This window comes from Hylobates moloch, unplaced genomic scaffold (assembly GCF_009828535.3).
Source record: "Hylobates moloch isolate HMO894 unplaced genomic scaffold, HMol_V3 SCAFFOLD_8, whole genome shotgun sequence".
NCBI classification, from domain to species: Eukaryota; Metazoa; Chordata; class Mammalia; order Primates; family Hylobatidae; genus Hylobates; species Hylobates moloch.
The window spans coordinates 84,098,646-84,112,319 of NW_026652283.1; the positions used below are offsets into that span (position 1 = coordinate 84,098,646).

The 13,674-nt window shown below is 44.8% G+C and overlaps 1 pseudogene; it reads left to right on the forward strand.

Annotated features, from left to right (window-relative positions):
- The first annotated feature begins 11,251 nt into the window (after positions 1 to 11,251).
- On the forward strand, positions 11,252 to 11,455 carry LOC116474076 (small nucleolar RNA U3; annotated as a pseudogene).
- Positions 11,456 to 13,674: the final 2,219 nt, after the last annotated feature.

Sequence of the window (13,674 nt, forward strand, 5' to 3'; positions counted from 1 at the left end):
TTCTGTGAATCCCTCTCTGGATCCTCACCTAGAACTGATGCCTCTTTCTCTTGAACCTGCACTGAATTTTTGGAATTTTTCGTTTGTTTTTTGAAACAGGGCCCCACTTTGTCGCCCAGGCTGGAGTGCAATGGCGTGACCTCGCCTCACTGCAGCCTCCACCTCCTGGGCTCAGGTGATCCTCCCACCTCAGCCTCTTGAGTAGCTGGGACTATGGGCACATGCCACCACGCCCGATCATAATTTTTGTATTTTTTGTGGAGACAGGGTTTTGCTGTGTGTGTTGCCCAGGCTGGGTCTTGAACTCCTGAGTTTGAGCAATCTACCCACCTCACCCTCTCAATCCACTGAACTTTCTATGAACTTTTAGAATACTTTCCTTCACTTATTTATCAACTTTTCCCCTTCCTACACTGTGATCTCCTTGAGGGAAAACTTTAAGATGAATCTTTATATCCTTGGCTTAGATTATCACTATTAACAATGATTATTTCTTGGTAATGGGAATTTTACATCAACAAGCTCATTATTCTCTAGAGAAAGAAAAAAATCAAATAGGATTCTAAGGCTGATGAAGAATGGAAAAAAAAAAAAAAAACACAACAGATGACTGCAGCGGGTAACCAAAAGAGGAGTGGAAAATTGGGAACTCTTAGACGTGGTGATACCCGGGGAATGAAACAGGGCACAGGAGCGGAGTGGTGGCAGATGAGTTTTCATTTTAGGCCTTTCTAGTGGTTCAACTTTGTCACGATCAAGTGTATATGTTTCTTTAATAACCACAACAATAAAAACTTAGCAAATTGTGTAAAATCAATTTAGAGGACATCCTCATGCAGTGGGACCTGTTAAGTAAATTGTAGTTTACCCACGCTGCGGATACTGTGCAGCACTGAGAAAGGGAAGGTAGTCTGTACAGAAATGGAAAGAGATCCATGATGTTATGTAAGTGAAGACATTTTAAAAACTCAGTTGATGACCAGTATGGATGTTATGATGCCAATTGTGGTTTTTTAAATCTCTATGAATATGTATATCATCCGACTCAGATCATTTTTTCTTACAAGTGGCAGAGACTCAGCTTTTAAACAAGAAAAGGAAATGAATTGGTTCCTACAATTATAAAGTCTGGGGGGAAGATCTGGAGCTTTAACTATAACTCGATCTAGGGGCTCAAAGAGCTCGAGGCTCAGGAAGACAGCACCTTGCCCCCAGAGTACCCCAACAGTTCTGGGATGGAGAGGGTGGTCCAGCTTGCATATGGGCTGGGGGAGGGGGATGCTCTTGGGACCAGGCCTGGGCCATATCCCAACCCTTGTCCCAGGAGGTGGGGTCGGTCTCCCTCAGTTGAGTCTCACAGACTAAGCAAAAATGTGAGCTGGATGGGTGGTGGTCCCCAAAGAAATTGGGTTATTGTTTCCAGGGGAAGGTAGAATCGATTCTGGATGGATTAACTCAACTGATGTCTACCATATACACATATGTCACTTTATCCTATATGACTGGGAAAAGCTCTGGAAGGAGACACTTAAACTTGGGTTAGTGGAGAGGAGCAGGTCCCCTTTTTGAGAGGCTTACACAAACCCATGGAATGACACGTTGCCGTACCCCTGACACTGTTCCTTTCCAGGGTCAGTTGTCACAAAACTATCTGTTCAAAAATTTGGGGCTATAAGTGGCAAAAACCCACTCAGATGGGCTTAGGCAGAAGGTAGAGGAAAGTTGCTAAAAGAATCCAAGGGTCCCACAAAATGCTCAGACTGTAGAAGAAAACCAGACACCATTCTCCCCAGCTGCTGGCGGGAAAGACAGAGGCCGTGAAGGACTGCCACTCTTTCCTCTTTTTATTTTTTTAAGTTGACTTTATTGAGGTATAATTTACATACAATCAAATGCACTTTTTCTTTTCTTTTCTTTCTTTTTTTTTTTTTTTGAGATGGAGTCTTGCTGTGTCACCCAGGCTGGAGTGCAATGGCATGATCTCAGCTCACTGCAATCTCCACCTCCAGGGTTCAAGCAACTCTCCCGCCTCAGCCTCTTGAGTAGCTGGGATTACAGGCATGTGCCACCACGCCTGGCTAATTTTTGTATTTTTAGTAGAGACAGGATTTCACCATTCTGGTCAGGCTGGTCTCGAACTCCTGACCTCAAGCAATCCATCCGCCTTGGCCTCCCAAAGTGCTGGGATTATAGGCATGAGCTACCGTGCCCGGCCCAAATGCACATATTTTAAGTGTATAGAAGGGTGAGTTTTGACAAATGCCTACACCCGTGTAATCACTACACCCCCTCAGAGTTCACTCAGGCCCCTTGCTGTCCAACTCCCCTCACACCCTGCCCCAGGAAGCCATTGTTCTGATTTCTACCAACTTAGATTTGTTTTGTCTTTTCTAGATCATTGTAAAAATGAAACCATACAGCATGTCCTCTTTTGCGTCTCTCAGATGCTCTTTTTGGATATCACAGGGTCCCTGGGCTCTGCATCTCTCTGCAGGTCTTTGCTGTTCTCTCTGCCCACTTCCTATCTGTATATGCCCATGCATGGGGCCAAAGGGGGTCACCCCTAAATCCCTTTGTCCTTGTCATGTGACCAAGAGTGACCTACCTTGTTTCTCAATGACAATCTAGATTTCTGAAAGGTAAGATTTAAGGATCCAACTCAGGCCATGTCAGGCTGTGTGCCCCCCAGCTCTGGCCAGAGGAGCGGGGTCAGAGCGGACACCTGAGACCATAGGGCCCATCCTATCGGTGCAGAGGTGGCTTCAGGTCTTGGAGAATGAAGAAGGGTGAGCAGATACCCCTGAAAGAGTCCACCACACTGAAAATTGCTTCACTGTAAGTGTCTAGTGGACAGGTGTCCTCTACTGCTAACTAGAAAGGTGGTTTAGAAGCTATAATCAGAAACCATGCTGATGGAAAAGTTGAGGCTTTGCTGAAAATAAAAAGCCTATGTGTCTTCTTGGGCAGCTCTAGGGCCCTTTCATTTGGGCAGGAGAACAAGAAAACCACTAGTTACTGGTAAGTACTTGGCATAGGCTGACTCATTACTCCTCATGTGAGTCATATGAAGTGGGCACTAGTACCCCATTTCATATATGGTAAAAGAGGGGCTCAGAGCAAGCCACTTCACTACTCACAGTGCTGTCTTTTCCAGGGAGCAGGCCACAGGAGTGCCCAAGAGCAATCTTCAGACTTTCCTTAAAAAAAAAAAAAAAAAAGGAAAAGAAAAAAATGCAGGCCTCAATCAGCTTCAATAATTAAATGATACTTGTTAGCATCACAGAGTTCTGCCCCTAAGACAGGGCAGAGGGGCCCCTGGAAGATGCTGAGGGTAGGACATTCCCATCACCCACCTCGACCGTGGAAGCCTCTGATTGTTGGGTTGACCTTGAGCCGTGCAGTGGCCCACCAGAATCACTGGAGTGAATCAGCCACTTCTAGAATGTATTTCAATGGCAAACCAGTTGACCTCTGGAATACAGTCCTTTCAAACCCTCCAGAGGCTGCGGAGGGCCTGCTGGAGGTGGCAAGATAGGGTCTGGCCTCACTGCTGTGGATGCTCTGGCTGGCAGCAATAGGCCAGCACAGCAGCCTTTCTCCTGAGGCCCCCTCTGGGGCTCCCTCCTCCCCTACCCTTGTATGTTAAACTGTGCCTAGGACAACTTAGTAGAAGGGAATACACAAAACAGTTTAGTGGTGGTACTAGGGGAATGGGATTTTGAGTTATTTAAAAACTTTTCTGTAATAGGATTATTATTTTTATAGCTAATTTGAATTTCCCCAGCCCTTACTAAACTAGAGAAACAGGTTGAGGGTCAAACTAGCAGTAATAAGTTGTATTGGTTTGGACGCCTAACAGATCGATGGATTGGTATGTGGTTGCTTAGACAGCTATATTGTAATGTATTTGAAGCCCCATTGAAGCTCAGAGGCACAGAACACTGAAATCAATTAATAATGTCTGCCAGGGCAGTTAATAGTAAATGAATTTTGTATTTGTCATTCCAGACCTAGAGACTCCAGTTTGCCTAGGCCTATTATTATTATTATTATTATTATTATTATTATTATTATTTTTCAGACAAAATCTCACTCTGTCACCCAGGCTGGAGTGCAGTGGCGTGATCTCGGCTCACTGCAAGCTCCGCCTCCCAGGTTCATGCCATTCTTCTGCCTCAGCCTCCCAAGTAGCTGGGACTACAGGTGCCCGCCACCATGTCTGGCTAATTTTTTGTATTTTTAGTAGAGACAGGGTTTCACCGTATTATCCAGGATGGTCTCAATCTCCTAACCTAGTGATCTGCCCACCTCGGCCTCCCAATATGCCTATTATTTTTTAAAATTGAGGTATAATTAGCACACAGCAAAGTGCAATGATAGGTATTCAGCTTGATGGATTTTGACAAATGTCTACACCCCTGGAACTACCACCTGAAACAAGATATAGAACATTTTCATCAGCCGGAAAAGTTCCCTTATATCCCTCTTCGTTAATGGGCCCAGCCACATTCTAATTCCTGTCACTGTAAGTTTTGACTGTTCTTGGATTGCGTAGAAATGAATGTGGACTCTTGTATCTGGCTTCTTTCATTCAGCATAATGCCTGTGAGATTCATTCATCTGATTGCTTATATTGTTAGTTCTCTCTTGTAAGTTGCTGAATGCATTTCGTTCTATGGAAAATGTATTTATCCTTTCTCCTGTTGATAAACATTTGGGTTATTTTCAGTTTGGGGCTATTATGACTAAAGTTGCCTTTGAACATTGAGATACAAATCATTTTGGGGGCATGTGTTTTCATTTCTCTTGAGTGAACATCTAAGAATGAAATTACTGGATTGTAAGGCAGATGTATATATGTTTAGTTTTGTAAGAAACCTTCGGGAAACAGTTTCCCAAAGTGAATTTACTGTTTGGCGTTTCCACCAGCAGTTGCCCCACATGTTCACCATGTGGGTGTCACTGCAATTGCAGCCATGCTGGTGGCGTGAATGATATTTCATGGCAGCTTTAATTTTCATTTCCCTGGTGACTAAAAATGTTGAGGCCTGTTTCATATGTTTAGTGGCTACTTGTATAGCTTCTTTTGTTAAGTGTTCCTATGTGTTATTGATTGTTAAAATAGTTTTATCCTTAAAAGGAAGTGTACAGGAAGCTCCTCCGTGGAGTGGGATCTGGCTTCCATATCAAGTTTATTTCATTGTCGTTTTGTTGCTGCTGAACTCATAGACTCCCATGCCTGACTGCCTGGATCTCTCGCCTCTGGTAACTGGGTGCCTTCTCTTCCTGTGCCTCTGGCCCTGTGAGCTCCCTGCTGCTGGAGCTCTCCCTCACTTTGCCTTGAGAGGCCACTGTCTTGAATTCTGCTTCCATCCTGCCACAAGCTCCTGGTGGCCCTGCCCTTCAGAGCGGCTGTGCCTGCCACTTGGTGACCACCTCACAGTCCCAGCTCTGGCTTGTCCAGTCCTGCCTCACCTCCTGACTCCCCTGCCAGAGCCAGGCTTTTGGAAGTGGCCACGCTGGGAAGTCTGTGGGTTCAAAGGCATTGATTCGGCCCCCTTTAATAGCAGCTGCTAAAGCAACATGGTGATCTGTAGTCTGGTTGTTGGGCTTGGGTTTTTTCCCTAAGTACGTAGCTGGTACTTTTTCCCTAATGAAAAATAAAAACATAAACTATTTGTCACGATTTTCAGTGGGGGAAGAAAAATGTCTGCAACCTGAGCAGACGAAAGTGCCATCTTCTCTTCTCACAAAAGCCCATCGTCGCCAAGTTCACCGCCTCTTTCCCCAGCACTCTCCCCATGCATTATTTCTTAATTAAGATCACTATTTTAGCTGCAGAGGATCCTTAATGATGGGAATAGAGCTTGCATCTCTGGCCTGTCTCACTGAGATGCGTTAATGGCACATTCTCCCACTATGTGCTTCACAGGGAAATGAATAGAATCAATTAATAACCAGGGCTTTTCCTGCCATGCATCCAGCAGCCTGGCATGTCCAGGCTGGAAAGACAGTGGACACAACTATCAGAGTACCAAGGACCAAAGCCATGAGGGGTAGGGGCGGGGGACAGCGCCGTAAATTTGCTTGGTGACCCATTTCCAGGATGCACAAGGGTGTTGGGTGGTGGTGTGACCTGGGCTTAGGTTCAGCTGTGTCATAAACTGACCATGATCAGGCCAACTCTTACTCTCCTCCACCCTGTTTTCACCTCTGTAAAATGGGGATAATGATGCTTGCCTTGTCCATTCATGCATTCAACAAATAAACATATTGAGCCCTGTGCCAGGTGGGGATGGCATTCAACCAGCACAGACACCATCTCTGGATTCATGGAGTGGGCACTCTGGGTGGGGAGTCAGACATTAGAATCAGGAAGATAGTACCACGTGAGGAGTGTTATGATGGGGAATATGAGGAGCTATGGGAGCTAGAGGAAGGGCACTGTGTCAGTCCATTTTGCGTCACTGTAAGGGAATACCTGAGGCTGGGTAGTTTATAAAGAAAAGAGGCTTCATTGGCTCATGTTTCTGCAGGCTGTACGGGAAGCATGGCACTGGCATCTACTCGGCTTCTGATGAGGCCTCAGGGAGCTTCTGCTCATGGCAGAAGGTGAAGCGGGAGCAGCACATTGTCACATGGTGAGAGAGGGAGCAAGACAGAGTGGGAGGTGCCAGGCTCCTTTTTCAACAACTAGATCTCATACGAACTCATTACTGTGGGAAGGGCACTGAGCCATTTGTGAGGGATCCATCCTCACGACTCAGACACCTGCATGGCCTTTTGGTGCTGCCAGGCCCCATCTCCAACACTGGGAATTACATTTCAACATGAGATTTGGAAGGAACAGACATCAAACCATATCAGGCACAAAGCCAGGCATGGAGGGCCGGGGAGGACTTCCAGAGAAGGTGGCATCTGAGAATTAGTTAGGCAAAGAGATGTGAGAAGAGCATTCTAGACTGGAGAAAGCATGCATGGAGGGAGGGCTTCAGTAAGAGAAAATGCAGAGTGTGTTAAGGAAAAGCTAAAGGACTTACAGAAGACTGGGCCTGGGAGACATAGTGGGTAGAGAGAAAGGAGGACTGGAGAAAGCTAAGCGGAGGCCAGGTTTGGGGGCTGTTCTGAATACCTAGGGAGCTAATGCATATGAGAAATCCTTATAAACCGTGGAATGCTGTGCAAACATAAGGAGTTATGACAGCCAGCCTCCCACAAGGGGCTCCAGTGAGCCTCACCTCCCAGTATTCAACCTTGTGTAGTCCCCTTCAATTCTGAACCAGGGCTAGTCCCATGGAATTGCTAGAATTTGTGGTGGAAGCAGAAGGGTGTGATTTTTGAGGCTAGGTCATAGAACCTACCTTGATCTCACAGACCCCTCACTCTGGGGAAAGCTGAACTCCATGTGATGGGGTCACCCAAGCAATCCTGCAGAGAGGCATATGTGAAAAGGAACTGAGACCTCCCACCAATACCCAGTACCAGTTGGCTCCTATGATCACAGCCTTCAGATGTCCTCAGCCCCAGCTGACTGCTTGACTGCAACCTCATTAGAGACATTGAGCCATAACTATCTGACCAAGCCGTTCTCCCAATTCCTGATTCACAAAAGCCATTAGAGATTGTCTTGGGGGAAAGGTGCTTACCCCCAGAGCTGTGTGCTGTGACAGGCCAGGCCCCCAGACATTCAACTGACTCATCCTTGACTCAAAAACCAGAAGAAACTAACTAGTTTCTCAGACCCACACTGAAATTCCTCACTGAGAGAAAAGATGAATTCTGCAGCTCCTGGTGCAATCAGCTGTGGCTGTTGGAGATATACCTTACTCCCAACACAAACATGGCTGCCACCCCTGTGGACGTGAAAAGAAGGGAGTTCTCAGAAAAGCAGAGTTCCTAGGCTGTGCCAATAGCCCTGAAGTGTCTGTACAGAAGCCAAGAACATGGAAAAACTTGGAACTTCTCTCCAATTTTCCAGAGCCATGGGGCAACACATAGAAACCTCCTCTCTTAGTTAAAGCTCCTCTGACTTAAAGTTAAGAAGACAATTTGCCCAGAACATTCTAGCTGTTAAGACAGGATGCCTCACTCATTTTTGCTTTTTGACTCCTAATTTAATGTCCCCAGTGAGCTAGCTCTGGAATGAAAAACTTCCGCAATCCTGTTTTGAGGGCTTTCTGGGTTCCTGAGGATGTTTTAACATTAATAACATCAGCTTGTAGAAATGAACTTTGGTTCCAAGTCTAATAGGGCTGCCCCTCACCGAGGGGCAACCAGGTCACTTGCAGCAAACAAGGTCACCGCTGGAGGAGAACCCAATCCCCACAGCCCTTCTTGCTTGAGATTCCTGATGCAATGCATCCCCTGCTTCTGCAGAGTTTCTTACACTTCCTCTCTGAAAAACTGCCCACCCCTTTCCCTCCTTTTCATTATCATCCCAAAGCATTTACCAAGTGCCTGCTCTGTGTATACCCTGGGTCAGAGAAAAAAAAAAAAACAAAAAAACTCACATTCTGCTTGCAGGAGCTAAAAGGAAAAAAAACAAAACAAAACAAAACTCAGAGTTCTAAGGACAATAACAAAAAGAGCATGGACAGTGTACAGAAGTAGAAGAGATAGGGCACCAAAAGGCCATGGAGTACCAAAGCTGGGATGGAAGCTTTCTAAGCCTTTTGATTATCTCAGAGGCAACATAGGATTCTATTTAAGTATCATCCCTAATAGCTGGTCCCTCATTCATACCCTCCCATGGCACGTGTTAAGGCACATGGGTCCCTCCACTGCTGTGACAATTCATAGTCAATCTGCAGGGTATAAGGAGAACTTTGCCCCTCCAATCTAGCTCTGTCAGCATCTCACAAGGTGACTAGGGAGAGACAGTTGCTCCACTAGTATTTCCAAGAGCAGACATTGTAGGGGACAGCCATGGAGGTGTGTGGCAGACTATATTTTCCAAAAATGGCTGCAGCAATATTTTCAGGCCCATATGCTCTTCCAGAACCTTGCCACTCCCCCATCAAGTGTAGAGTCTCTTTCTTTCCTCTCACCTTAAACTTGGGATGGGCTTTCAATTGGCCTTGATGAAGAGAAGGGGCTGAAAGTGACACTTTCTGACCACTGAGGCTGGGTTAGAAAAGGCCTCCACCTGGCCTTCTCTCATGGGATGCTTGGTCCCAGCCAAGATATTATGAAGAAGATCAGGCCACGTGTAGGTGTTCTGGCCAATAGCCCCAGCTAAGGTCTCAGCCAATAGCATCAACCACCACACTCATGAGTTAACAGGCTTTCAGATGTCAGCTTCCAGGGTCAGGTCACTCCCAGCCTTTGAGTCTTCCAGCTGAGCCTCTAAGACAGTGTAGAGCTGAGGTTCCTTGTGCTCACTGTGTCCTGTTCAAATTCCAGACCTAACGAATCCATGAGCCTAATAAGGAATGCTTGTTGTGTTCCATTATGTTTTGGGGTAATTTGTTACACAGCAATAGGAACAAGGTACATAAGTTATTTTATTGAAGTTCAGGTGGATTTAAATAGAGCAATGGAATGGCAATGTTTACAAAACTGTGCCATCCTTCCTCCCCTGTGTCCCTGGCATTCATAGTGGTATCCCAAAGGGATATCATTTTTTTTTTTTTTTTTTTGAGATGGAGTCTCACTCTGTTGCCCAGGCTGGAGTGCAATAGCGTGATCTCGACTCATTGCAACCTCCGCCTCCCTGGTTCAAGCGATTATCCTGCCTCAGCCTCCTGAGTAGCTAGGATTACAGGCGCGCATCATGACGCCCGGCTAATTTTTGTACTTTTACTAGAGATGGGGTTTCATCATGTTGGTCAGGCTGGTCTCGAACTCCTGACCTCATGATCCACCCGCCTCGGCCTCCCAAAGTGCTGGGATTACAGGCGTGAGCCACCACGCCTGGCCTCACCAAAGGGATATCATTCTTAAAGAAGCATAGTGCAGACAAGAATTTTAATCTTAATTCATGTTTCTTTCAAAAATTTAAAGGAGTCCAACTTAGGCCATAACAACTCATTAAAGTTTCCTGCTCTCTATTCTCAAGGACCCTAAAACTCCTAAATCTGTTTCACCCTTCTGCTCCAATACCACTCTCTCATCCATGCTGTCTTTCCCCACCATCTTGGTTCCTTGAACTTTTTTCTGCAAATCCATTTCTACATAACACACTCCTTTTAAGGTGCACAGTCCTAGTATGCTCAGCAGCTTTGGGCACTCCTGTTATGCCATGATGGCCTTACAATTGATAATCAGCCCATATATATTTTTTCTTTTGGTCTTTAAAGCTATAGAAGGGAAAAAAAAAAGTGACCTAAGAGAAAACTGAAATCTAAATAGCCTTGTATCTATAAAAGGATTTAATGTATGAATTTTTAAAAAGCTACCACAAAGAAAACTCCAGGCTCACTGGTGAATTCTACCAAAAATTTAAAGAGGGCCAGCATAGTGATTCATGCCTGTAATCCCAGCACTTTGGAAAGTCGAGGCAAGAGGATCACCTGAGGCCAGCATTGTGAAACCAGCCTGGGCTAAACATAACAAGACCTCGTCTTTACAAAAAATGTTTTTTTGTTGTTTTATTTTATTATTATTATTATTTTAATTAGCGGGGTGTAGTGGTATGTGTCTGCAGTTCTAGGTACTTGAAAGGTTGAGGCTGGAGGACTGCTTAAGCCCAGGAGGCTGAGGCTACAGTGAGCCACGAACATGTCACTGCACTCCAATCTGTGTGACAGAGCAAGACCCTGTCTCAAAAAAAAGAAAAAAAGTAGGGAAGCAATAATGTGAATCTTACATAAACTCTTTCAAAAAATAGAGGAGGAGGGATTTCATTTTATGAGGCTAGTATATCCCCAACATCAAAACCTGACACAGACATTAAAAAAAAATGCAGACTGATAGCCATCATGAACCGAGACACAAAATCCTTTTAAAAAAATTGGTATATCATTTGGGTGCAGTGGCTCATGCCTATAATCCCAGCACTTCAGGAGGCCAAGGTGTGTGGATCACCTGAGGTCAGAAGTTCAAGACCAGCCTGGCCAACATGGTGAAACCCCCTCTCTACTAGAAATACAAAAAATTAGCTGGGCGTGGTGGCAGGTGCCTGTAATCCCAGCTACTCCAGAGGCTGAGGCAGGAGAATCACTTGAACCCAGGAGGCAGAGGTTGCAGTGAGCCAAGATAGCGCCACTTCTCTCCAGCCTGGGTAAAAAGAGCGAAACTCCGCCCCCCCCAAAATTGTATACTTTCGGGGATCATTCCATAGTTTGTTACTAGAGAAGTTTCTTTAGATGTGTAGAACACTGGAAACCACGAGGAGGAGGCGCAGCATTCTCTCTTGACCATGAAGCCAGCTCTTGGTGGTGTTTCGCTGCAACTGTCATTTGCCATTGATGATTGTTCTGGGAGAGTGAGAGGGAGGGGACACAGTGTGAGCAGTTCCCATTTTTTTTTTTTTTTAAGATTATTTTTAAAAATTGGTAAATCAAATCTAACAATGTGTAAAAGGATAACATATCATGGCCAAGTTCAAGATTTATTTCACATGAAAAAGGTAACCAATGTACTTGTTAGTTATCTATTGCCATATAAAGAAATCATCTTCAAAATTTGGCATCCTAAAGCAATACACATTTATTATCTCACCGTTTCTGTGGGCAAGAAATCCAAGTGATATTTAACTGGGTTCTCCCGCGCAGGGTCTGTCATGAGGCTGCCAAGTGTAAGCTGGGGTGGTGGTCTCGTCTGAAGACTTCACTGTGGGAGGGTCTGCTTCCAAGATCACTGCATCTTGCTGTTGGCAAGATCCGGTTCCTTGTGGCTGTTGGACTGAAGCCCTCAGTTCTTCTCTGGCTACTGGCCAAAGGCCTCCCTCACTTCCATGCCATGTGGACCTCTCCACAGTGCAGGTTACGACATGGCAGCTGACCCTCCTCAGGGCAAATGAATAGAGGAAATCACACAAAATGGAAGCCAGTCTTTTTATAATTTAAATCTCAGGAGTGGCATGCCACCATCCCAGCCACACTGTAGTTGTTATAAATGGGTCAGTAAGTTCAGGTCATTCTCAAGGAGAGGGAATTACACAGAGGCATGAATACCAGGAGGAGGGGATTACAGGAGACCATCTTGGGGGTGGCGAACTACATTGTAATGCATCCCATTCACAGAGGAAAGGAGGAAACACGATCATACCATGAATGAAGAAAAAGTATTTGACAAATTCGACACTCATTCATAATAAAAACTTCTGGCAAATTATGACTAGAAGGCAACTTTCTTAACCTTATAAAGAGTACCTATGAAACGTCTAAAGCTAACATCATACGTAATGATGAAAGAATGAATACTTTCCCCTAAGCGCAGGAACAAGGCAGGGGTGTCTGCTCTTACCACTTTTATTCACCATTTCCCTAGAGGTCATAGCAAGCTCAACAAAGTAAGAAAAATAAATAAAACCTAAAAAGACTGGACAGAAAGAAGTAAAACCATCTGCATTTGTAGACAATATAATTGTGTATACAGAAAATCTTAAGGATTTTTAAAAAATGACTAAAACTAGTAGCTGAATTTAGCAAAGTCACAGAATACAAAATCATATACAAAAATCACTTTTATTCAACTATACTGTTATAGACAATTAGAAAATATTTTTAATATATACTATTTATAAAAGCATCAAAAACATTATTTAGGAATAAATTTAATGAAAGATATGCAAGGACTCCCACTGAAAAACTATAAAAAATGCAGAACAAGGCCAGGCACATTGGCTCACACCTGTAATTTCAACACGTTGGGAGGCCGAGGCAGGTGGATCACCTGAGGTCAGGAGTTCGAGACCAGCCTGACCAACATGGAGAAACTCCGTCTCTACTAAAAATACAAAATTAGCTGGGCGTTGTGCATGACTGTAATCCCAGCTACTTGGGAGGCTGAGGCAGGAGAATCTCTTGAACCCGGGAGGTGGAGGTTGCAGTGAGCTGAGATCGCGCCATTGCACTCCAGCCTGGGCAACAAGAGCGAAACTCTGACTCAAAAAAAAAAAATAAAATTTCAGAACAAAGATTAATGAACTAAAGAAGAAAAGTAATCACATGATCATTTCAATAAAGGCAAAAAGTCATTTAACCAATGTCAACAATTTTTTATGATTAAAAATCTAGTTTAGAAAACTGGAATAAAAAGGATTCCCTTTAAATATAGCTGCCAAAAACATACAGTAAATGTTCATTTGTTTATGTCTGGATGAGAAACCATTCCACAAAGTAGTGGCTTAAAATCACAACAATTTACATTCTTTATGATTCTGTGGGTCATGAATTTGGAGTGTTACAAGCTGGGCAGTTTTTGCGTTTCACATGGTGTTGGCTGGGGGTCACTCACTCACCTGCACTTAGACAGTGGCTGGCTGAGGGGAGGCCGCAGAGGCTTTGCTCATAAGTCTGGCCCCTCAGGCTCCTGCACATGGCCTCTCCCTTCTCCACTGGCCTCTCAGCATCCAATAGTGTAGCCCAAGCTTCTTTACAGCATGGTGCAACCTCCCCAAGGCTGGGCCTGGAACCGGTGTAGCATCCCATCCATCACATTCTAGGGGTCAAAGCAAGTCACCAGCCAGTGCAGAGTCAAGTAGAGGGGAAAATAAGCCCCAGCTCTTGA